The sequence below is a fragment of the Octopus bimaculoides genome, chromosome 21 (genome assembly GCF_046866305.1).
Source record: "Octopus bimaculoides isolate indiv1 chromosome 21, ASM4686630v1, whole genome shotgun sequence".
NCBI classification, from domain to species: Eukaryota; Metazoa; Mollusca; class Cephalopoda; order Octopoda; family Octopodidae; genus Octopus; species Octopus bimaculoides.
In genome coordinates this window covers 20,109,851-20,137,246 of record NC_142948.1, presented here as the reverse complement: position 1 = coordinate 20,137,246, position 27,396 = coordinate 20,109,851, and the positions used below count along the sequence as shown (strand labels likewise).

The window sequence follows — 27,396 nt, the reverse complement described above, 5'->3', positions numbered from 1 at the left end:
CCCCATAAACCAGATGATGATTCAAGAAAAAATGCTTTCATTGAACAAAGACCTTAAGAAAAAATATTCAAGGCCAGTTCAGGATGGTTTATGCAATTTAAGCTGCAACACAATCTTCATAATGTTAAGGTGCAAAATAGAAATGCATTGACAGATTCAGTCGTAGCACCTGAGTTTCCTGCAACAATGGTAAAGATTATTGAAAACAACAACTTTATTCCCCAGCAAGTTTTCAATGGCAACGAGAGCAAGCTCTTCTACAAGAGAATGCCAGAACTAGTCCTTCATAGCAAAGGAGTATAAATTTATGCCTGGTTTTAAGGTCCCTAAAGATCATCCGAGTCTTATGATGGGAGGAAACTGCAAGCTCATGCAGCAAATCCAAGTGCACTTAACATCCCAAAGACATCACTCCCAGTTATGTGAATGTCAAACAGCAAGCTTGACTGACTATCATAAGTTCTGAAGATTGGTTTCTCAATTATTTTATTCCAGGAGCAAATTCCATTTAAGATCCTTTTTATCTTAGACGATGCTCCTGGCCACACGTCACTGACTCTGACCTCAATATCACCATCGTTTACCTACCTACTAACACCATCTCTTTACTTCAACCCATGGACCAGACATGCACTTAGTAGGTTGTAGCAGCAACAAAAATTTAGGAAGGTGCCATATTCTGTGACTTTTAGAAATGTACAATATTTGCGAAGTCATACTTAATATAAATTCAGCATGGAAGGATGCATCAAGAACTTGTATGAATGCCATTTGAAAGAAATGGTGCCCCTTGTTTGCGAACGATTTCAAGGGTTTCGATATTTCTGGTGTAAACAAAGAATTGGTGGTATTATCAAAAGAACTGAACAGGGATTTGAAGGAGGATGATTTCAACGCATTAACTGATGGGGACAAGCAACAACTCACAAATGAAGAGGTGATGAAGCTTTATGAATAGTAACAAGTGAAGCACTGCAACGGGAACCAGAAAGAAGACACTTCACCATCAACAAAATGAAGAAAGCTTTTGCATACATGTAATCACTAGCCTTTTTCGAGAAAATAGATCGTAATGCTGAGTACTTCGCTAAAATCATGGGGGCTGTTCACGACGCTTATATTCCTTCCTTATAGGGTTATCCTGTGGGATTTGACTGTTATTTCTAGCATGTGGATAGCCGGCTTGGAGGCCAAGGCCGTAGAATTGGGGGTCAAACTAAAGTGTTTGACCGGTAGTAAACGAATGTGAAGAAAAACAGTTTCGCTGACGGATGGGGAAAGAACATTCCCCATGTGAATTTTCCGAGTCCTCTTCCCCGCCACCCCGTTCGTCAGCGCGCATTTTTTTTTATATTCGTTTACTACATGTTGTTGTACACCTATTGCACCTTTTTTTTTTGTTCACGTCAAACACTTTAGTTTGACTGAAATCTCTGACAGTTTCAATTAGATACGATCCATCCGGCGGAATTACAAACCATTTCTGCTTATCATATATAGTCAAAAACATTTCGTAAATATGAGGACTTGGGTTCGATTCTAATGTACGGTGATTTGGGCAAACTTCTTTCTTCAAACACATATTAAATCCGCTTTCTTAAAGTCATTCATAATCATGAAGCGAAAATATCGACAGACAGGTTGATAAAGAATTATATTGCCTTACAACAACCTCTCACTACTTTAAAGACTACAAGATTCAATAAATGCTTATATAAAAATAATAAATATATTGATGTAATATAAAAAAAAAGGAAAAATAATAGTAATCCAAATCCTCAACTTACCTCTGGATGGTTAAATACACCACGTGTTTGATGTTTCAGTTTCTGACTGTCGTAAACATTTCTTGATACGTTTTAACTTGAGCCAAAAGCAAATATCAGCTTTTATAATGTTATTACGGTTTATCATTTATTTGCTTTTCATGTATATGGATATTAATTATTAAATAGATAATCTATATTAAATATCGCTCTAATTTTATTACGACAAAAATCGAGGCACTGTTTCGATTTCCTTTATGATATTTCTTGTAATAACAAGAGAAGTACGTTCGAATCCCATTGCAGCCTATATTTATTGTGTTGTGTTCTTCATTTACTTCAGTTAGTAAATTTTTACTATTACACCCGTCTGGTAAGACGGGTATAATAGCAGAAGTTTTCGTATTTATTTGCTGAATGTAGAAAATAAGTCTCCGACGGGAGTAGTGGTGCTTCCACTTGTAAACGACCGTGCGGACACATTTCTCTCCTACGACATCATGATTCTCTCAAACACTGTCTTGCAACACGAAATACTTCAAGTCTTTGGTCCTCATGGCGCAGAACATTGGCAAACTTTTTCTTATCTGCTTCCCCTCTGGCTAAATAAACCTGTCTCCTAGCTATATAGATTATACATATATATATATATATATATATATATATATTCATTTAAAATGCAGAGATGTCTATAATAGGACATCTACTCGCTAGAAATACCAGCAAAAGACTTGAAACCATGGTACAGAATATAGATTGGTAAAAAATTTTATTTTTCATTTCCTTTCGAAATTATCCCTAATTTTTGTGGTATGTAGTCTTTTGCTGCTATTTCTAGCGAGTAGATGTCCTATTATAGACATCTCTGCATTTTAAATGAATAATACATAGTCTATTGACTGTTTTTTCACTCTCGCTAGACCACTGGTGGTAAATAAAATTTCTAAAATTTTTTTTGCTACCCTATAATTTATTAATAATGATAAAATTCTTTTTGGATGATTTTCTGAAGGAATTTCGGCATTTTTGCATTTTTGTATTTGCTGCCGATTAGGTAAACCGCAAATACGCGGTATATTTTGAAAAATTAGACATAGGAACACGAACCATGCTGCGTATTGACTCGTGCTTCATATGTTGTCTGGTCATTTCTGCTGACGATAGTCCGACCTTGTAAGATATATAATCTTTATCTTACTAAAATTGACTTGAAACCATGGTACAGAATATAGATTGGTAAAAGTTTTTATTTTTCATTTCCATTCGAAATTATCCCTAATTTTTGTGGTATGTAGTCTTTTGCTGCTATTTCTAGCGAGTAGATGTCCTATTCTAGACATCTCTGCATTTTAAATGAATAATACATAGTCTATTGACTGTTTTTTTACTCTCGCTAGACCACTAGTGGTAAATAAAATTTCTAAAATTTTTTTTGCTACCCTATAATTTATTAATAAATATATATATATATATATATATATATATATATATATATATATATGGGAGAATATACAAAAAATAACAACAGACGAGGACAGGTGGTGTAAATAACAAAAGTATATATTAGTATGACGCTCGGGAATACGGAAAGTCTTTGACGTTTCGAGCTACGCTCTTCAACAGAAAGAATACGGAGACAAGGAGAAAAACACGGAGAAAAAAAATTGAATAGTGTTCAATCAACGGTCAATCATATATATATATATATATATATATTACATATATATATATAATACATATATATATTATATTATATATACATTATATATATATATATATATATATATATATATATATATATATATATATATATATATTATATGCATTTATTTTATATATATGTATTACATCTATATATATATAATGATGAGAATGTGTCTGTGTGAATCCCTAAAACTTGAGAACTACACAACCTATTTCATTCAAGTCAGAGCAATCTCCTCCACTATTTCAGTATTACACATCAAAAGTGAAACATCTCTCTATTGTAATATCAGATATTTTCACTTTAATACTGGAACTATTAAAGTGAAACTATTATCTCATATATACAGGCATACATATATACATAACTTACATATATATATATATATATATATATATATATATATGTGTGTGTGTGTGTGTGTGTATGTATACACTCACAAGTGAGTTTTTGTATTTATATCGATTTAAATAAGAGCTAAAATCTGATCCATTGTAAAGACTTTATTATGACCTATGATCATTTCGATGCAATATCCAGATCGATTCATGCATGTTATAAAATATAACTTCACAGTATAACATCATAAATTTGCATCAATTTTCATTTGCTTGGTATTCTTACGGTTTCAACACAGATATGCTGCACGGTTGTATTACATCTCTTGTCTTTTCAACTTGTTTATTTACATGTAATTATAGGTCAACTATGAATGTTATCTATTTTTACTGTCTGCCTTGTATTAATACAACCCTGTGGAGATACAATATCCCATATTTTATAATATGCATTATCGATCTGGATATTGCATCGAAATGATCATACATCATAATAAAGTCTTTACAATGGATCAGATTTTAGCTCTTATTTAAATCGATATATATATATATATATATATATATATACACATCTGCACAACTGTATATATATAGGTGTATATATATATATATATATATATATATATATATATATATATATATATATATATATACATATATATACATATACATGTATATATATATATGTAGTGGAGTGGATCTTGCATGCATGAAGTGGATTCAATCCACCATAGCCAAATTTAAATCAACACTGCAACAGAACTTTTCCCACGGTGGAACAATAGTTTTTCTCTGACAGCAGTTTAATATTTTCCAGATGCCTTTAGCTAGGCCAAAACAATGTCTTCACCACTTTACCCTTTCTAACCTCTTCTACATCACCAAAATCTAGAATAGAGATAACAAGACCACCAGCTAAATCTACTGTTCTCAATAATATATCTATCCTTTTAGATAGCTATAAAAACAAGAGACCCCAAGAAAAATTTAGTTTAGTCACCAGTCGGTGACGACTCAACGAGTCTAGTCACCAGTCAGTGACAACTCAACTAGTTTAGTCACCAGTCGGTGATGACTCAACTAGTCCAGTCACATGGTGACGACTCAGTGAGAACGAAGTCTGGCTGACCAGCTAGAACCTTGGCCAGAGGGAGAAAGGTTACAACCAGCCAACTATGAGACACCACTTCCCTCGACTCTATAACTATCACTAGCTCGCATCCTTTTCTCTGTAACCTTACCCTATCTTTGTCTGTTTACTACTACAAGATCGTGTACACACATATACAGGCCGAAATTAATTTTCTTTACCTTGCATGCTTTACGAATTGTGTTATACTATTACACTAACCTACCCGTCGTGGTATGGTATTTATTAAAGTAATGGTAAATAAATATTTCTTTATAACTTCGATCACTGTTCTTTGTTCATTTTATAACCGTTACAATTGGTGACCCTATAAAAAAAGAATTGCTGCCTTCTGAAACTGCATTACCAACAGTCACAACTGTCGACCCCGAGCAAAAGAATTACTACCTTCTGCATTTTTGCTGATTTGAACTAAAGAACTACAGTCTTCAGAACTACAGAAGATTAATGACAACCTTCGTCACCACCAAGATGCACCCTCCATCGACCTGCTACAGAAAGCACTATACTGCGATGCAATCTACGATGCACTTCATAACAATGCAACACTGCCGACGCACAAGGTATTCGTCGACCATGAAAGCCTATAAGCGCAACATTTTGACAGCTACATGCCCAGAAAATACGGAAGCCCGCACGTGCAAACTTTTCGGTACACACACGCTTTGAGTCTCATCTCGACGTACAAACCCTGCATTGTCGATGAACTTTTGCACGTACATAAGACTTTCAACAACTCTTTTTCTTTGCATGCACATTTTCTTTTCTCTTTTAGAAGGACGCTATTTTCAGCTAAGTTTGTTATTTTTGCTTATTGTATTGTTCTGTTTGCACTGTACACTTTCATTTGTTGACGAGTTACATATTCTGCGATGCACATTCCGGGATGCTCATATACCGTGATGCACACATTCCACGAAACACACATTCTGCGATGCACACATTCCACGATGCACACATTCCCCGAAGCACATATACCGCGATGCACATATTCCGCGAAGCACACATTCCGTGATGCACAAATTCCACGAAGCACACATTCTGCGATGACTCATTTCACTAAAATGGCTAAATTCATGTGTATATTTTTTTTTGAATGTCCTATATTATTATTCATATTTTGCATGTACCTTATTTTGTTTGCTTTGAAAATGTATTGTTGCATACACACACACATGCACCTTTCCTCCGTGCCTGGCCTTGCACATGCATGCACCTTTCCTCCATGCCTGGCCTTGCACACACATCTGCACACATGGTTCATAAACACACGAATGCTATCTCTGTCACATTCATGCACCACACATGCCTTTCTCGTTTGTTTTCTATGCTCAATGCGCCCTTGTAGACACAACTCATCTCTGTAAGACTCTATGTCGGTCACGCATACATAGAGAAAGTTGTCTGTCCCTTACAACGCGCCAGCATGCCACACTTTTGTCCCTGCATGATCGAGGTTTATAATACATCATGCACCGGCTGGCAGTCTCAGCCTTACTGCATTAATCACTGGCATATTCAATACTGTACACTGTATTTGTAATCAATGCACTAGCATTAGCCTCAGCCTTGCAAGCCCTATTGCACTCATGCACATGCACCTCTGTTATGCATATCTATTACTCTTGTTTTGCAACACATTTGTATCAGCTCAATTCCAATCCCGACTCAAAGCACGTCGGATGTTCACATGCTCTTTGAATTACGGAAAAATATGGATAAGTACTGTTTTTAATTTGCTAAAGATTTTCTACTATTTGAAAATAATATGTATTCTTGTTTTTTATATTATTCAATTGGTTTTTTTTAAAGATTATTTTTAACAGATAACTTATTTAACACTAAATTATTTAGAAGTTAGAGTATCATTTCAACATAATATAAGAACTTTGATTTGAATAGTGTTGATATATTTTCGATTATTTTTGATTAATAATATTTGATTAATAATTAGTCTTTATTGTTTATAATATCATTAAAGGTTTTTTTTATTAAAACTTAGTATATATAAAGTTTAATCTTTTATTCTTAATAAATTTTTTCATTCTTAATTTTTTCATTCATAATTTTTTTATTTCTACGTTTGTAGAAATAAGTATTCTTGTATTTTTCTATTATTCAATTGATTTTTAATGATAATTAAATAAACGTATTTAGTTTTAAATAGTATAGCTTTAACTATTACACCAGTTAAATATGTTCTAATTTTATCTTTATTATTATTTTAACCTTAAATTTCGTTCAAATTGTATTTAAAACGATAATAATTTATGTAAGCTGGATTTTGTATATAATATACATGTTAGCATATATTATAATGGAAGTAGGGATGATTATGGAATGTTTATTATTTTGATATTTTGATACTTTTTATAATTTTTCTATCTTTATAAAATAAGTATTTTATATAGATTCATTTGGTACTTATTGTTGGTTGATATATATATTTATTTATTACAACTATTGTTCTATGTATGACCTGACGATTAGCTGTATTTTTGAATAGAATTTATTTTCGATAATTTTAATTGATTTTAATCGATTTAAATTTCCTTTCTATTTGAAAATTAGTTATGAAACACGTGTAGTCGTTTTATTATCTTTATCTTATGATATTTACTTTGTTTTATATTATACTCATTTATTGTGCTTTTAATTATTAATTTTTCTATATGTGATATTTTCATCGATGAGTTCTTGAAACTTGGTTATTTTCCCTAAAACTATATATTTTATATATATTTTAATCTATAAAGCTCAATTTAATTCTAATTTTTTATAAATTGATTTTAATTGAGTTTTTACCTGTAATTTTGGATTTTGTCCCTAATATTATTATATATATATGTATTTATATATCTATATCTATATATATATCTATACAGACAACGAAATTCGACGACTGGCACCCATGCCAACCTTTCCTTCATTGGACACTAAACTCTGCTTTGGAAGACCTGTTGGGGAAGTGAAATCCAAAGTGAACCAAATTCAATGACTGGCACCCATGCCAGTGGAGCGCTTACAGCACCATCCGATCGGGATCATTGCCAGAGCAGCCTTCTGGCTCCCATGCTGGTGGCACGTGAAAAGCACCATTTTAATGTGATCATTACCAGTGTTGCCTTACTGGCACTTGTGCCGGTGGCACAAAAAAACATTTGACCGAGGTTGTTGCCAGTTCCGCTGGACTGGCTCCTGTGCAGGTGACACATAAAAAACACCATTTGAGCGTGGCCATTGCCAGTACTGCCTGACTGGCCCTCGTGCCAGTGGCACATAAAAGCACTCACTACAGTCTTGAAGTGGTTGGCATTAGGAAGGGCATCCAGCTGTAGAAACTGCCAGTTCAGATTGGAGCCTGGTGTAGCCATCTAGTTCGCCAGTCCTCAGTCAAATTGTCCAACCCATGCTAGCATGGAAAGCGGACGTTAAACAATGATGATGATGATGATATATATGTGTGTGTGTATAAATTTAGATTCAGATGAATATGGTACTTAAGTTGAGGCACCAGAATTTAGTGCAGTATTATCCATACAGTTTCAAAATAAGGTGATTAAAAACAAAATAAGCAACAAGGATATCCAGAGGTAATGCAGTACGATCATTTCAAGCAACTCCATTTAATTGAACAGTGCAATCATTACATCAATTTAAATGCAGAGCAATCCTCACCTGCATAAAGACATAGAATTTAATTAAATTAAAACAGATGGACACATTAGTATAATTGTACCTAAAGTCTGCAAGAAGCTAAGGAGATAGACAGAGAACATACTGTCTTCACTTCAGCTTAGAAGCTACTAACGTATCAGGAAGAAAAACCTGTTACAGACTTTGCTTGTCACTATTTTATGGGGTCAGTTTTAATTTATAGACTAGTTTATCAAATCTTTGTATATCTAAGGCCAAAAGAGCAAGGAGCAATACCTGTTAGGAAGTGGGCTGAGGGAGTGGACAGAAATCACAGTGGGTATAGTCATAAAAAAAACTGTCAAGATTTATTAGAAGCAATACCATGACATTTCGTAAAAGAAAACTTAAATCAAGATGTTAGCTGACAATTAAGGGGGCCAGCCACTAGTAGACCATTGATAATGAAACAGTGGAAATCTCATCATGTGGTACTATAGTTAAATATTTTAAACAATATTGCCATATTGTATAAAGTTAAAATTTAGGGTTATTCAGAAGATTATTAAGAAGAATATTATAACAAAAGGATAAAAGGTTTTATTAATACTTTTGAGTATATACCAAACTTTTACTACAATAGAGGGAGGAAAAGAAATTATCTGGAAATAGTTTAATATTTATACATATTATATACTTAAATTCTAACTTATCAGATGGTATCTGTGATTATTGATCAATTGGTATATACTGGTATTTAATAAAGGAGTACTGAGGTAAACATGTTAACTATATATTAATTAAATTATAAATCTAAGCAGTTTATTTTAAGTAGTGAATATACCAGTATTGTTTTATATAAGCTAAGTATGAATTTATAGAGGTACAAAAATTAGATTTATTTTATAAATAAATAAAGGCTATTATAAAATAATAATACAAAAATAATCAGGTAGGGCAGAACACCATAGAAAAGGAATAAAATAGCTTAATCATTAAAAACATGATAAAGTATATATACCTTATTAACATCAATAGAGAAGATTTATAGAAAATGTATAAAAATTTAAAGTATACTAAACTAAAAAATTATATATTTACTTATTTAGCTAGTATCAATAGAGACTGATACCTGGCATTAGCTAAAGGAATATTGATGTTATAGGACATGCTAATTATATACTAATTTTAAAACTAAGAGGTATATTATAGGTTTTAGTAGTTATTATTGTTACTCCATACATAATATTTATAGTTTCTTAGGGGTACTTAATTAGAAGGGCTACTTATATAAAGGCCCTTATAAATACTAAGATCAAGAGGGTAGAGCACTTTAAGAAAGGGATAAATCAAGTAATTTCTAAAGATCATTTCAAACAATATTGCCATATTGTATAAAGTTAAAATTTAGGGTAGTCAAGAGGATTATTAAGAATGATACTATAACAAAAGGATAAAACTTCTTTGAATACTTTTGAGTATATACAAAATTTTACCACAATAGAGGGAGGAAAAGAAAATTATATAGAAATAGTTCAATATTTATACATATTATTTATCTAAATATTAACTTATTAGATGGTATCTATGGAGACTGATCAATTGGATTTTACTGGTATTTAATAAAGGTGCACTGAGGCTAAAGAACATGTTAACTATATACAAATTTGATTAAATTGAATTATTTTAAGTTGTGGAGATGCCAGTATTGTCTAATATAAACTAAGTATGAATTTATAGGGGTACAAAGATTAGATTTATTAAAGGCTATTATAAAATAATAAAATGATCAGTTAGAGTAGAGCACCATAGAAAAGGAATAAAGATAGCCTAATTACTAAAACCACAATAAAGCATATATACCTTATTAACTTCAATAGAGAAGATATATAGAAAATGTATAATAATTTAAGTATTTTGAACTAAAAGTTGTTTATTAACTTATTTAGCTTATTTCAATCAAGACTGATACCCGGTTGAAAGAATATTGATGTTAAAAGGACATGCTAATTATATACTAATTTTAAATTAAGAGGTATAATATAGGTTTTAAAAGTTATTAGTGTTAATCCGTACATGATATTACAGTTTCTTAGGGGTACTTAGTTAGAAGGGCTACTTGGATAAAGGCCAATAGAAATACTAAGATCAGGAGGGTAGAACACTTTAAGAAAGGGATAAATAAAGTAATAACTAAAATTATTTTAAACAATATAGCCATATTGTACAAAGTTAAAATTTTAAGGTTATCGAGAAGATTTAGCATTGAGGCAAAAGAACAAATTTACTTAATTAATTTATAATCTAAGCAGTTTAATTTTAAGTGATGAAGATACCCATAGGTACAATTATACTAATGTGTCCATCTGTTTTATTTTATTTAAATTCTATGTCTTTATGCAGCTGAGGACTGCTCTACATTTAAATTGATGTAATGATTGCATTGTTCAGTTAAATGGAGTTGCTTGAAATGATCGTACTGCAAAGTATCTATATACATATATATATATAAAAAAAAGGAGCACTCCATCAGTTACTACGACAAGGGTCCCAGCTGATACAATCAACAGAACAGCCTGCTCATGAAATTAATGTGCAAGTGACTGAGCAATCCATAGACACATGTAACCCTAACATAGTTCTCAGGGAGACTCAGCGTGACACATAGCGTGACAAAGCCGGCCCTTTGAAATACAGATACTACTCATTTTTGCCAGCTGAGTGAACTGGAGCAATGTGAAATAAAGTGTCTTGCTTAAGAACACAACGCGTCGCTGGGAATCAAACTCACGACCCTATGACCATGAACCGAATGCCCTAACCACTAAGCCACGTGCCTTCATATATATATATATATATATGTATATATATATATATATATATATATATATATATAAAAAGTATATATATATATATATATATATATATATATAAAGTATATATATGTGTGTGTGTGTGTGTATCTATCTATCTATCTATCTATATATATATATATACGTATAAGAAGGGATGACCACTTAGTGGACATCCATTATGCTAGAAATAGATCACCTACAATCTGACCACAAGCATGATGGATGTCCACTTGCTGGTCATCCCTTCTTATACGTATGTAATATAATTTTTCTGAATTTTCAGATTTTTCTATATGCTAGGCCACTGGTTTTAAATTGATATTAATCTAATTAATATTCAATTTATCACCCTCATTATTTAAATTTTCTCTCTCTCTCTCTTTCTCTCTCTCTTTCTCTCTATCTCTCTCTCTCTCTGTATATATATATATATATATATATATATATATATATCATCATCATCATCATCATCATTTGACGTCCGCTTTCCATGCTAGCATGGGTTGGACGATTGACTGAGGACTGATGGACCAGGAGGTGACACCAGGCTCCAATCTAATTTGGCAGAGTTTCTATAGCTGGATGCCCTTCCTAACGCCAACCACTCCGAGAGTGTAGTGGGTGCTTTTACGTGCCACCGGCACGAGGGCCAGTCAGGCGGGTACTTATATATATATATATATATATATATATATATACATGTATGTATACTAGCAGTACAACCCGGATGTTGTCCAGATGTGACTTATTATGCCATCTACGATAAGTCTTGCTAGGTGAAGATTAACTAAAAAAGAAAGCCTTACAACGAAAAAACCCTTATGATGTAAATATGTTCATAATTCAAAAGACGATGAAATTAATAGGGAATGTCTGAAGGCTGTTTTGTGTAACATTATTAAGTGTACGTAAATTTCATCCATCTAATTGGCTATACAAATGCTTGTGCAAAACAACTTTTTGCGCTGCCCTGATTATACATAGCAGGGTAATCCCTTTTCACAGGAGCTAGGACGGCAATATTCTGATGAAGCAATTGCTGGCGATCTGTTGATACACAGTTCTGCCAGAATTCTATCAGATTGGGCAGCAGATGTTGATGCACCATTTTGCATTATGTTCAAAGTAGCTTCTGGAATGTGGTGAATTGCTGCAATCTGTTGCTGTCTTTTTAAACCAGTTGCTTTCTTTCCCCAGCAAGCTCTCTTCTTTGGAGGCATAATCTATGTACATATTAAACAGAACAACAAAAGTTATAACAGATGACATGGTCAGTAGTTTTCACATTTCGGTAATTTTTCAGATTAACACCCACACAATTACCTAACCCTAATCCTAACCCTAACCGTAACCCTAAAACCCTAACCCTGACCCTAAAACCCTAACCCTAACACCCTAGTGTTATCCTGTCTACATAAGCTCCGTAGTTTGTATATTTACAAAACATTGACGAATATGAGTTATATGCTTGTGTGTACATGCTTGTGTGTATATGCTTGTGTGTACATGCACATGTATGCATTTGAGAAAGCGAGAGAGAAGAGGAAGAGAGAGAGAGGGGAGAAAGGAATGGAGAACTGGAGCAATGAAGAGAGAGAAAGAGAGGAAGGGAGAACGGAAGACAGTTATAAAATAGCAATGCCTGCACGTGTTTATATAAGAAACACACACAAACTAAATCTTATATCTATAATGTTGATGTGTGTATGTTGTTGTCACAGATCACGTATGTGTGGTTGTGTGTGTTTTTACGTTTCTATGTTATGAAAAATATGTTAGAGGTAGAGGGATAGAAGAACAAAGTAAGAGTGAAAAGGTAGAAGGAAAGAATAGTCTTAAAGCAAGTTAATCTATGACCTTGTATGTATCACTTTCTCTCTCTCTCTCTCTCTCTCTCTCACTTTCTCTCTCTGTGCCTCTTTTACTCTTACTCTCTATATTATGTGTTGAGTGCATGATCGATGTGTAAGAACGTCGGTACAGATAGAAGGGAAGAAATATAAAAGTTGCTAGAAACAACAGCCAAATCTCCCTTAAATCACACAAAGTAAATGGAATTTAGAAAATCTAATTACTGCACTGGAAAGTTCACATCGAGAAAATTCCATTGATGTAAAAATGTTTATGAAAAAGTGGAAAATGTGGAGTTCTATAAACTTTTAAAAAGGCTTCACACAGATACACAACTTCAGCTTTATATATTAAGATATATATATGTATCTCTCTATATATATATAAGTATCTACCTATTTATTTATTTATTTATCTATGCATTTCAACCAAGTGGCTGCGGTCGTGCTGGAGCACCACCATGACTTTCGATGGCACATCTGGTGTATTAGAGAATTTGACATTGCTGCCCTCAACTGTGTCTCATTTTGAGCCATTGGTTTGTCTGGTATCGTGGAGAGGAAAGTGTTGAGTTTTGTTTTGAAGACCTCTATATCCATGTCTTGCAGGTCTCTCAATTGTTTTGACAGGGCATTAAAGAACTGAGGTCCTCTGAAACCGAGGTTGTTGCAGTACCTTGTTCTTATGTGAGATGCAGTGGACGGTACCCTTGGTACTATGCAGTGGCGACCTGTGCAGGCATTCGTGTAGTACTCGATGCCAAAGTTTGGTACCAGTCCTTCCAGTATTTTCCATATGTAAATTATTACATATCTCTCCCACCTGCGCTCCAAGGAGTAGAGACCTAGTGCCTTCAGTTGCTCCCTGTAGTTCATCTGCTGGACTGTGGTGATCTTTTTTGTATAGTGATGCTGAATTACCTTGAGTTCTGTTGTCTGCTTGACACTGTGTGGTGACCACAACTGAGAGCAATAGTCTAGGCGGCTCAAAACAAATGTCTTCCATAGAGTCAACATGACTTTTTGATCCCTTGTTCAGAATGTCCTCAGTATCCACCCTGCCAGTTGTCTGCACTTTGCTGTCAACTTGACAATATGCATGTAAAATGATGCATCACTACACATGCTGATGCCCAGGTCTCTTACTGTTTGTAGTTCTGGGATTGCAGTACCTCCAGGTCCTGTGTATGCCAGTTGGGAGGCACTTGTGGCGTTGTAGCACAGTACTTGAAATTTTTTAGTATTGAACCGCATATTATTTTGCTCTACCCACTTGTATATTGCATTTAGGTCATTCTGCCGGCTTATGACATCATCAGGATTCTTTATTGCCTGAGATAGTTCTGTGTCATCAGTGTAGCTAGTGACAATGGCTGTCCGAGTGACTGTGGGCATGTCCAGAAGGGCTACTATGAACAGTAGTGGCCCCAGGACAGTTCCCTGTGGAACAGCACTCAATATTTGCGTTTCCCTAGATAATTCTCCATAGGCTGCAACTGTCTGACTTCTACCATTCAGGAAGTTATGCAGCCACTCTCCTAATTTACCAGCTATGTCAAGGTTTCACAGCTTGTGACATATCATGCCATAATCGTTTTTGTCAAAGGCTTTTGCAAAGTCAAGATATATCACATCAACATTTGGATGGTCAAGTAGCTGCTTCAGGACCAAGTCATAATGCTGCAAGAGCTGTGTGAGGCAGCTTCTAGCTGGACGGAAACCATGCTGGGTCTCATTCAGCAAGTCATTTTCTTCGAGGAACACAATCAACCTCCTTCTGACAATTCGTTCCATGACTTTGCTAATATGTGAAGTCAGAGAGATGGGCCTGTAATTCCCAGCCTCTGCTCTGCTTCCACCTTTATGGATAGGACATATGATGCCTTCCTTCAGCTTTTTGGGAAGTTTACCACTTGCAAGGAAACTCTGGAAGAGTATCCGGAGTGGTCCAGTTAATTCTTGTTTACATGACTTTAGGAGGACAGCTGGGAAACCATCAGGACCAGTTGCCGAATTTGAGCTCATTTCCTTTATGGCAGCTATTATATCTTCCTCTTCAATGTCAATGTAGGTAATAGATGCAGTCTTTTTCTGCTGAGTGATATTGTCAAAGAAATCAGCTGGGTTCTTTATCTGCATGTGACTCAGAAGAGAAGTGAAAACACTCTTGAATTGCACACTGAGCACTTCACTTATCCATGTGGGGTCCACAGTCAGTGAGCCATTAGGCAGGAATAGGGGTCCTATTTTGTACTGTACCGTGGCAGTCTCTTTTACAAATCTTGGGGTTGTTTTTATGCTTTCTACTGCTCTCTTCACCTTCTGTGCTCTCTCCTTTTCATGGGAGAGTTTGATCTTGTTTTCTATTTCTAACAGTGTTAGTTTTAGTTTAGCCCTTTTCGTATCCTCCAGTTCTCTATTCAACTGGTTTGAGACCTTTGTTCTGTGTCTCATAAGGATTTTCTTGTCTCTGGGAATTCTATTGGCATGTTTGCTGGCCTTTCTTTTTGGTACATATTTGGCGCATATGTCTTGTATGGTTGATATAAAATGACTTAGTTTGAGGTCATTGTCTTGTATAGAAAGGTTGTCATGCCAGCTTTGATTTCGAATCTCTTTGCGAATTGACTTCCAGTCCGCCCTGTGGAAATTTAGGTTGGATATGGCTTGAGTCCTCCTGATGGGGTGGGTGTCAGTGGATTGTCTAGGACCATACATTGTTAATTCTATAATGTTATGATCTGAAAGAGATGTAGGTGTTACTTTCACATTATGGATTAGGCTCACATTGTTTGTGAAGCAGAGATCTAAAATATTGCTTCCCCTGGTTGGTTGGAGTATCACTTGTTCCATGAATAGCATGTTGGAGAGTTCTAACAAAGATTTTGCCTGGCTTTGTTCATGCAGTGACATCCCAGAGAGGATGTGATCTTCAGGCCATTTAACATTCGGGAGGTTAAAGTCGCCTAGGAAAAGTATATTGATGTGTTGGTCCAGATTTGTCAAGACCTCTTCTATGCATCTGAGGCTATCCTCAAATTTACCCTCCTGCTTTGCGGTATTTGGTGGATGGTATGTTGAGCATACAACTACATCAATTTGTTTTATGTGTACTATTAAATTATCACAGACAGAGTTTGTGTGTGATAGGAGTAGTAGGGGTGTGACATCTTCTCGGATGTACATTGCAACTCCCCCATGACTTCTATCCTTTCTGTCTGTTCGGAGTACGGCATACTCTGGTATGTTTATCTCCGCATCTGCTATATTAAATGTTAGATGCATTTCGGTAAGCACCATGCATATTGCTTGATTGCATGCAGCTAAGTCTTTCAGGTATAGAAACTTGTCTTTGCCGCCTGTTCGTAATAGGCCCCGGATATTCAGTAGGAATATGGGTGTGATATCTGTGCAGGGGTTCCTGGTGTTAGTGGTGGCCATCCTTGATCCATCGTCTTTGGTGGTCTTGGATAGTGGTTTGTATGGTGTTGACCTATATATATATATATATATATATATATATATAGAGTGTTATATATATATATATATATATAGAGTGTAGTATATTGCCACTTAAGTGTGGCTGACCCCTAGGGGTGGATGTTACTGTTGCTTTTAGCCCCAGGAGGACATCTCCTCCAGCTGGCTTATCGACACACGACTGTCCTGTTTGCCAAGGGAGTTATCCCTCTCACCTCGACCAGCAGCACGAACGTATCCGGATTTCAGGGTTATTTCCCTTCGTCGGCGTTCGACAGCTGATGACCTTGGTGAGAGAGACAAAAACCTGGCAAACCTTATATCTTCTTTTCCAGTGAAATTCTTCACTGATATTGAAAAGGTGAAAACAAGCAATGTTAATTCTCTAAATGAAGTATTAACAGTAACTGCACGATAAAGTGTAGTATATTGCCACTTAAGTGTGGCTGACCCCTAGGGGTGGATGTTACTGTTGCTTTTAGCCCCAGGAGGACATCTCCTCCAGCTGGCTTATCGACACACGACTGTGTCCTGTTTGCCAAGGGAGTTATCCCTCTCACCTCGACCAGCAGCACGAACGTATCCGGATTTCAGGGTTATTTCCCTTCGTCGGCGTTCGACAGCTGATGACCTTGGTGAGAGAGACAAGGTCATCAGCTGTCGAACGCCGACGAAGGGAAATAACCCTGAAATCCGGATACGTTCGTGCTGCTGGTCGAGGTGAGAGGGATAACTCCCTTGGCAAACAGGACACAGTCGTGTGTCGATAAGCCAGCTGGAGGAGATGTCCTCCTGGGGCTAAAAGCAACAGTAACATCCACCCCTAGGGGTCAGCCACACTTAAGTGGCAATATACTACACTTTATCGTGCAGTTACTGTTAATACTTCATTTAGAGAATTAACATTGCTTATATATATATATATATATATATATAAGTATATATATATATGTGTGTGCGTGTGTGTGTGTGTGTGTGCGTATCTATATATATATATTATATTATACACTAGCAGTATAACCCGGCGCTGCTCGGGATTAAGCTGGGATTATTAAATGATTAAGTCCTTTATTTCAAACCAAAATAAATAACATCGACATCAGATTTGAGCGAAATCCGTTGAAATTAGTTTGGCTGAAAATGGTTTGCTTGGGAAATCCCATAAGGAATCAGTTTATTTTCACTTATTGACTCTTTTTTTAAATGTTGCATTAGAGATCTGCATAGGAGAAGGTTGATCTGAAGGTTTGCATTGGGGATCTGGATTGGAGTAACTTAGGAAAGCTTACCAACAACCTTAACCAAAAAATAAGGAGCCTGTCCCTTCTATGTTAACTCTAACCCTAACTCCTAACCCTAACTCTGACTCTAAAACCGTAACCGTAACCCTAATCCTAATCCTAACCGTAACACCCTAGTGGAAATCGTGCGGGTGTTAATCTGAAAAATTACCAAACCCTTTTTGTGGTCCGAAAAACGGGTTGGGGGAGGGGGGGGGGTGACTGACAAATTGTTATATACGTTTTTGTTTCATAGTTGTGAAATATAAACAAAACTCTTTCGCTCCCAAAGTAGTATATGTGCGTATGTGTGAGAGTGAGAGGGGGGGGGGAGAAAGATGAACAATTTAAAATAAATAAATGATTTAAAATAAATATATTTGAATTGTGTGAGAAAGTATATATAATCTTATTATAGAATATAGTGTCTTTCAAAAACATCTTATATTTGAAACTATATCTCATGTTTAAGAAAAAAAATGCATTTTACTCTGTCTTCCTTAGCTACATTTTCTTTCGTAATACGCTTTGTCTCCCTCTTCCACTTGTTCGTTCCTTTTTTTTTTTTTTTTTGTTAGACGCTGTCTTGGTGAGAGAAAATTTTTTTCCTTAGCCGCTTTGTCTCCCTCTTCCACTTTTTCATTTTTTTTTTTTTAGACGCTTGGCAAACACTCTGTTTCTCCCCTTGTCACAAACACACTATTTCTTTCTTTCTCTCTTTTTTCTTTCTCTCTCTCTCCTTCACGCGCGTACGCACAGATTTGACTTCGCCATGTCAACAAACTTCAAAATTGGTAAAAGTTTATCGATTTTTACAGCTATACGCGGGTGCCTCTGTGAGAAAAAGTTGACAAAAACACAGATAGGGTCATGAACAATGTCCTCCTAAAATTGGAGCGACATGCGTGCTAATTTGTGGACGTGCATAACCCACATCAAGTACACACACACACAAACATCTTGTGTTTTATAGATATTGATATATATATATATACATATATATATATATATATATATATATATATATATATATATATATATATATATATATATATATATATAAGTATCTATATATATATACATATACATCATCATCATCATAGTTTAATGTCCGCTTTCCATGCTAGCATGGGTTGGACAATTTGACTGATGACTGGTGAAACCAGATGGCTACACCAGGCTCCAATCTGATTTGGCAGAGTTTCTACAGCTGGATGCCCTTCCTAACGCCAACCACTCAGAGAGTGTAGTGGGTGCTTTCACGTGCCACCGGCACGAAGGCCAATCAGGTGGTACTGGCAACGCCCACGCTCAAAGTGGTGTATTTTATGTGCCACCCGCACAAGAGCCAGTCCAGGGGCACTGGCAACGATCTCGCTTGAAAATCATTACACATGCCACGGGCATAAGTGCCAGAAAGGCGAAGCTGGGCACAGGTGCCATCCCGATTTCGCTTTCGCTTGCCCTAATAAGTCTTCGCAAGCTGAGTTTCGTGTCCAATGAAGGAGACGACGTTGGCATGGGTTCCATTCGTCGAATTTAGTTCGGTTTCGATTTCACTTGCCTCAGCAGGTCTTCGCAAGCGGAGTTTAGTGTCCAATGAAGGAAAGGTACGCATAAGTGGGCTGGCTACACCCCTGGCAGAGGCCTTGGATTTAGGTCTCACTTGGCTTGCCGGGTCTTCTTACGCACAGCACATTTCCAAAGGTCTCGGTCAGAAGTCATTGCCTCGGTGAGGCCCAATGTTCGAAGGTCTTGCCTCACCACCTCAGCCCAGGTCTTCCTGGGCCTACCTCTTCCATGGGTTCCCTCAACTGTTAGGGTGTGGCACTTTTTCACGCAGCTATCCTCGTCCATTCTCGCCACATGTCCATACTAGTGCAATCGTCTCTCTTGCACACCACAAGTGATGCTTCTTATGTTCAGCTTTTCTCTCAAGATACTTACACTCTGTCGGGTATGAACACTGACATTACTCATCCATCGGAGCATACTGGCTTCATTCCTTGCGAGCTTACGCATGTCCTCAGCAGTCACAGCCCATGTTTCACTGCCATGTAGCATGGCTGTTCGTACACATGCGTCATACAGTCTGCCTTTTACTCTGAGTGAGAGTCCCTTTGTCGCCAGCAGAGGTAAGAACTCTCTGAACTTTGCCCAGGCTATTCTTATTCTAGCAGCAACACTTTCAGCACACACACCCCCACTACTAACTTGGTCACCCAGATAGTGGAAGCTATCAACTACCTCTAGTTTTTCTCACTGGAATGAGACAGAAGTTGTTTCCTGTTTGTTTACAGTGTTTATTGCACCTGAACATCTGCCACATACAAATATATATATATATATCAAAAAATAAGCAACACGGATTTCAAAGGTGATTGCAGTACGCACGTTTCATGCTACTTCAATTTATTTAAGTAATGCGAGCATTACCTTAAATGCAATATGAAGAGCAATCTTCAGCTGCACGAAAATGCAGAAAAATTACTGTAGAAAAGACATATTATAAATGTGGCAACATTTCAAATCCAAGTGGGAGAGAGAATACATAAAAATCCAAATGTGAGGAAGAATACATAAGTCCATCTTGACATAGCTGAGTCTATCAGGCTAGTAATTGATTCTAGACAAAAGTTTTAACTGTCTCAGATTTTATTGTTTCTTATCTAGTGGTGATAGCAAAGGGACAATTACTTCTAAAGAGAGGGAAGGTGTAAGCAGTATGCATGGACAAGGCTATAAAATGTATTAGAAGACAGTTAAAACTTTTGTCTAGAATCAATTACTAGCCTGATAGACTCAGCTATGTCAAGATGGACTTATGTATTCTTCCTCACATTTGGATTTTTATGTATTCTCTCTCCAACTTGGATTTGAAATGTTGCCACATTTATAATATGTCTTTTCTACAGTAATTTTTCTGCATTTTCGTGCAGCTGAAGATTGCTCTTCATATTGCATTTAAGGTAATGCTCGCATTACTTAAATAAATTGAAGTAGCATGAAACGTGCGTACTGCAATCACCTTTGAAATCCGTGTTGCTTATTTTTTGATTTTGATCACCTATTCTTTTGGGATACGATATTCAGGTGCCTACGCATAAGTACCATATTCAACCTTGAATCTATATCTAAACTGTCTACGAAACTTACCTCTCGAACCTGAGTGTGTTTTTTCTGGTACTTAATTTTGTTCAACAGGATGGAAAAGGTTAATGTAGAATTTTCGTTGAAAGACATCTCCTTACATAGTAAGGATACTTATATGTGGCTGTTAATCCACAGAACTAATGATTTTATTAGGAGGATGAGGTGGATTGCCTTCCACCATGATAGCAAAATGAAATACCCATCAACTGAAACACAAGATAGGACCTATTTTAAGAAGATTTTTAAGAGTAGAAAAAATCCACCTCCCAACCCACTACTAGAAAACTTTGAAAAAGATCTTTTTGATCTTATAGCTAATGTGAAATATAAGGAGCATCCACTTAGAAAAAATTTTCATCTAAGAAAGCTTAAGGAATTCATCAAGTCAATACAGAACAAACCGGGCATTCTAGTCCCTGCTGACAAAACTGGAAACTTGTACCGACTGGATTATACTACTTATAAGAAACTGATCATGAAGGAACTTAACTCTAAATACAAAATAACCTCTAAAAGAAATCTATCTGAGATCAACTTAAAAATCAAGAAAATTATGCAGGACTACGACCTAATAGATAGGACTGAACCACTGGTTCCAACTGAACCTAGGATTAATTTAAAAGACCATAAAAAGAACTTCCAAGATAACCCATCAGTGAGACTCATTTGCCCATCTAAGTCTGACATTGGCAGACTCAGTAAGCTTATACTTGACAGGATTCTACCTCAAATAGTTCCTAATTTGTCCTTGTTTGATATAAATAATTATTACTCTAGCATATCCCCTATTCTCCTAAATAAAGCCCTCATTTTTGCTATGAATCGCTCCCTCATTACTAGGGATAAGATAGACATTATTTTATTAGCTAGTAAAACCATTATAGAATTTGATAACAAGCTCTGGACGAGAGCCGATACCCCGGAAAATTTTGATATACCAATGGGATCGAGCGATTCGGCTGAGGTTACAAACCTAGTGGGGACTTACCTCTTATATTGCTTAAACAAAGAAATCCCTGGACTAAAAGGTGGTCTATATAGAGATGATGCTTTATTCATCATCCCTAGTAATAGCAAATCATTCATTGAGAGAATAAGAAAGAAAATTAGGAAATTTTTTAAAAGTTTTAACTTAGACATTACTTATGAATATGGTAATAAAATTGTAAATTTTTTAGATACCACTCTCAACATAGAAACTAGATTATACCACCCATATAGAAAAGAAAATGAAACTACTAGATATGTAAGTAGATTATCCAATCATCCACCTAATGTATTAAATTCTTTAGTTAAAAATATTTCTGAAAAAATTACTAAATTATCTTCCAACATTGATATATTTAATTCTAATTCTAGCTACTATAATATGGCCTTGTCTAAAGCTGGATCATCATCATCATCATCATCATCATCGTTTAACGTCCGCTTTCCATGCTAGCATGGGTTGGACGATTTGACTGAGGACTGGTGAAACCGGATGGCAACACCAGGCTCCAATCTAATTTGGCAGAGTTTCTACAGCTGGATGCCCTTCCTAACGCCAACCACTCAGAGAGTGTAGTGGGTGCTTTTACGTGTCACCCGCACGAAAACGGCCACGCTCGAAATGGTGTCTTTTATGTGCCACCCGCACAAGCCAGTCCAGGGGCACTGGCAACGATCTCACTCGAAAATCCTACGGGAGCCAGTCAGGCGGTACTGGCAACGGCCACGCTCAAAATGGTGCATCTCATGTGCCACCCGCACAAGAACCAGTCCAGGGGCACTGGCAACGATCTTACTTGGCTTGCTGGGTCTTCTCACGCACAGCACATTTCCAAAGGTCTCGGTCAGTAGTCATCACCTCGGTGAGGCCCAATGTACGAAGGTCTTGCCTCACCACCTCAGCCCAGGTCTTCCTGGGCCTACCTCTTCCATGGGTTCCCTCAACTGTTAGGGTGTGGCACTTTTTCACGCAGCTATCCTCATCCATTCTCACCACATGTCCATACCAGCGCAATCGTCTCTCTTGCACACCACAACTGATGCTTCTAATGTTCAGCTTTTCTCTCAAGATACTTACACTCTGACGGGTATTCACATTGACATTACACATCCAACGGAGCATACTGGCTTCATTCCTTGCAAGCTTATGTATGTCCTCAGCAGTTACAGCCCATGTTTCACTGCCATGTAGCATGGCTGTTCGTACGCATGCATCATACAGTCTGCCTTTTACTCTGAGTGAGAGTCCCTTTGTCGCCAGCAGGGGTAAGAGCTCTCTAAACTTTGCCCAGGCTATTCTTATTCTAGCAGCTACACTTTCAGCGCACCCACCCCCACTACTAACTTAGTCGCCCAGATAGCGGAAGCTATCAACTACCTCTAGTTTTTCACCCTGGTATGAGATAGAAGTTGTTTCCTGTTTGTTTACAGTCTTTATTGCACCTGAACATCTGCCAAAAACAAAAACTAACTTGCTAGTTAACCTGCCTTTGATGTTGCTGCACCTCTTATGTGTCCATAGCTTGCACCGGGTACATCTTATAGAGTTATTACCTACTCCTTTTCTACATACTGAGCAGGGCCATCTACCTGAAGGGGTTTGTGTTTTAGCTACCTTCCTACTTATTAGGATTTTGGTTTTAGCTAGGTTGACTCTAAGGCCCTTCAATTCTAGACCTTGCTTCCACACCTGAAACTTCTCCTCTAGTTCTGATAGTGACTCCGCAATTAGGGCAAGTTCATCAGCATAGAGGAGCTCCCAGGGGCAACCTGTCGTGAACTCCTCTGTGATTGCCTGGAGGACTATGATAAATAAGAGGGGGCTGAGGACGGAACCTTGGTGGACCCCTACCTCTACCCGGAATTCATTGCTGTACTCATTTCCCACCCTCACCTTACTGGCAGCATCTCTGTACATGGCTCGCACAGCTCTCACTAACCATTCTTCTATCTCAAGTTTCCTCATTGACCACCAGATAAGGGATCGGGGGACCCTGTCAAAGGCTTTCTCCATGTCAACGAAAGCCAGGTACAGAGGTTTATCCTTAGCTAGGTATTTCTCCCGCAGCTGTCTCACTAGAAATAAGGCATCAGTAGTGCTTTTACCTGGCACGAACCCAAACTGCATCTCATCTAAATTGATTCGCTCCCTAATTAGTTGGGCTATGACCCTCTTTGTAACTTTCATAACCTGATCTAACAGCTTGATGCCTCTGTAATTATTTGTATCTAAAGCGTCACTTTTACCTTTGTAGCAGTTGACTATGATGCTGCTACACCAGTCATTGGGTATGACTCCTTCGTGTATCACCTGGTTCGTAATACGGGTGACTAGGCTATAGCCAACACTGCCAGATATTTTGAGCATCTCTGCAGTGATTCCTGATGGGCCGGGGGCTTTCCCGGTCTTCATACTCTTAATTGCTTTATCTACCCTGGTACTATCAACTCAGATAGCTGGTCCCTCTATTGGGTCGACATACGGCAGGCTCTCTTCCTCCCATTCATTCTCTTTATTAAGCAATCTATCGTAGTGGCATCTCCAGACCTCTTTCTTTGCAGCCTCATTTAGTGCAAGCGTACCATCATCCATGCGAACACATTTCTCTCCTACAACATCACTATTCTCTCTCCTACACTGTCTTGCAACACGAAATACCTCGAGTCTTTGGTCCTCACGGCGCAGAACATTGGCAAATCTTTCCTTATCTGCTTCCCCTCTGGCTAAATAAACCTGTCGCCTAGCCTGTTTCTTTTGTCTAATAGCCCTGTCTACCTACTTGTTCCACCACCACGTTACTCTGGGTCGGGAGGGGACCTTACACCACCCACAAATCTGGTCGGTGGCTTTCAACAGGTTGTCCCGCAGAAATCTCCAATTGTCTTCCACGTTGTATGATGCTATACCCCCTTCTATTTCGTTAAATGCTTCAAGTAACTTGTCTCTAAGTCTCTGTCCATTTGCAGAGTCTTTAAGCTTCCACACCCTTCTCCTCCAAGCCGGTCTAATTCTTGGCACCCATTTTGCCTTGATCCCAAAGTCGCTAACTACTAATCTATGTTGTGGGGTACATTCTTCGCCAGGGTAGGTTTTGGCATTTATAAGCCGCCCTCTTTCCCTATTTCTGGCGAGGATGTAGTCGATTTGGCTAGAGTGTCTGCCGGAGCGGTAGGTGACTAGGTGACTGGCAGGTTTCCTGAAGTTGGTATTGCAGACCATAAGATCGGTTGCATCACAGAACTCCAGCAGTCTGGTTCCCTCCTCGTTGCGGGAACCAAAGCCATAGCCTCCATGTATGCCATGGAAGCCTCCAGCACGACATCCGACATGACCATTGAAGTCTCCAGCCACAAAGAGAAGGTCCCTGTCACTCGTCGACGAGGTAGTTTGCAAGAGGGTGTCATAGAATTGGTCTTTCAGACCATCTGGTAGCCCCGGTTGAGGTGCATAGGCTGAGATGACAGTAGCTAATCTATGATGAAGCACTAGTCTAATCTTAAGTACTCTGTCACTTACTCTAACGACCTCGATTACCTTATCCACCCATTTCTCCGCTAGAAGTATTCCTACGCCCCCGACCCCGTCAGTGTTCCCTGCCCAGAAAACAAAAATTGCTTTCCTTAACCCTGGTAGAACATCTCTTCTTGATACAGATAATAATAATAATAATAATAATAATGATAATAGTGCACATGGTAACAATAACAATAATAATAATGATAATAATAATAATAATAATAATAATAATAATAATAATCATAGGTGTTATAACAGACCTAATAACTTAAGTAGTAATAGCAATGGACCAAATAAAAAGCAACCCTATTTACCTAAAAATCTAACTAATAAGAAAAGTAATAAAGTGCGTTTTAATAGTAAACTATATGCTAACACTAGTAATAAACCTATGTTAATAGACAGTAATGTTGAATCAAATGACAAAAATAGTAAACATCCCACAACTAAAAGAACTACTAATCATAATAATAATATTGTTCTGGGAAATAATAGTAATCATAGCACACCCCATACCCACCCACACAATAAATTTAAGAGAAAAAATAAAAATTCTATCTCATTAAATATACCCTTCCCACAGATATTAGTAAAATCTTCTCTTGTCATAAAATCAGAATTTCTTACTCTACCCTTCCTAATATAGGTACAATCATAGCTTGGTTAAACAAAAAAACATCAAGTCAGCTAGAATAAATGAGATGACAAATAGTGGTCATATGAATACACATAATAATCCAGCTAATACCAATAATGATGCTACTAATAATTATACAAATAGAAGTGAAAATAACAATGGCGAAAGAAATTATGAAGATAGTAACAATATACTTAGTCCTACCAACCATAATTTCAACCAACAATTAGAATGTATCAGTAATGACGTTACGGTTTTAACTGAAGTTGATGATAGGCCCAACTCCAATAGAAATAATAGTGATCAAAGACATAGTTCATATAATATCAATATGCCAAATGTGGAAAGAATAAGTCCAACTGATAGCACATCAAGATATGAATTAAATAATGATGGTAATAATCAATATATACCTAATAATAGAATTGAAGAATTGATAAATGATATTAGTGTAAATAATTGTAGTAATAATAATAATAGAGATATTAGAAATAATATAGGTGGGGTTGATAACCCCATCATGTGCAACTGTAGAAAAAAGTCCCATTGTCCTTTATTTGGATTTTGTTGCACCCGTAACGTAGTGTACAGATGCATCATTAGTACTATAACAGAGAATTATATTTATATAGGATGTAGTATTAACCTGAAACAGAGAATATATAACCATAAGTCTTCGTTTAGACTTAGACATAAGGCAAATAGTACGACATTGGCAAGTAAAATTTGGGAGTTAAAAGATAATGGTATTAATTTTAGCCTTAAATTGGAAATTATAAGAAAAGCTCAACCTTATAGAAATAATAGATATGGATGTGAATTGTGTTCTATGGAAATATATGAAATTTTTAAACTTAGGAACAATCCTAATCTAATCAATAATAGATTAGACCTTAGGGTATCATGTGTGCACTGCTCTACTCGCACTTTTAAATTTTTTAAAAAATAGGGCTTTTATTTAAGTAACTAAAGTTATCAAATTATAGTACTTTACTTCTATTATGGTTATCTAGGACTATCAATTAGCACATATTTATATTGG

The 27,396-nt window shown here is 36.6% G+C and overlaps 1 protein-coding gene across 2 annotated transcripts in view; it reads right to left on the bottom strand.

Annotated features, from left to right (window-relative positions):
- LOC106884493 (U3 small nucleolar RNA-associated protein 14 homolog A) overlaps nt 1-27,396 on the bottom strand; it is a 102,405-nt gene that overhangs the window by 66,795 nt on the left and 8,214 nt on the right. Inside the window, exon 1 of one of the 2 annotated variants that reach the window (XM_089338880.1) lies at nt 1,788-1,816. The exons of the other annotated variant lie outside the window; for it this stretch is intronic. The gene's annotated coding sequence lies outside the window, so the exon portion shown is untranslated. Of the gene's footprint in view, nt 1-1,787; nt 1,817-27,396 lie in introns of those variants that run through there. 2 annotated transcript variants of the gene reach the window in all.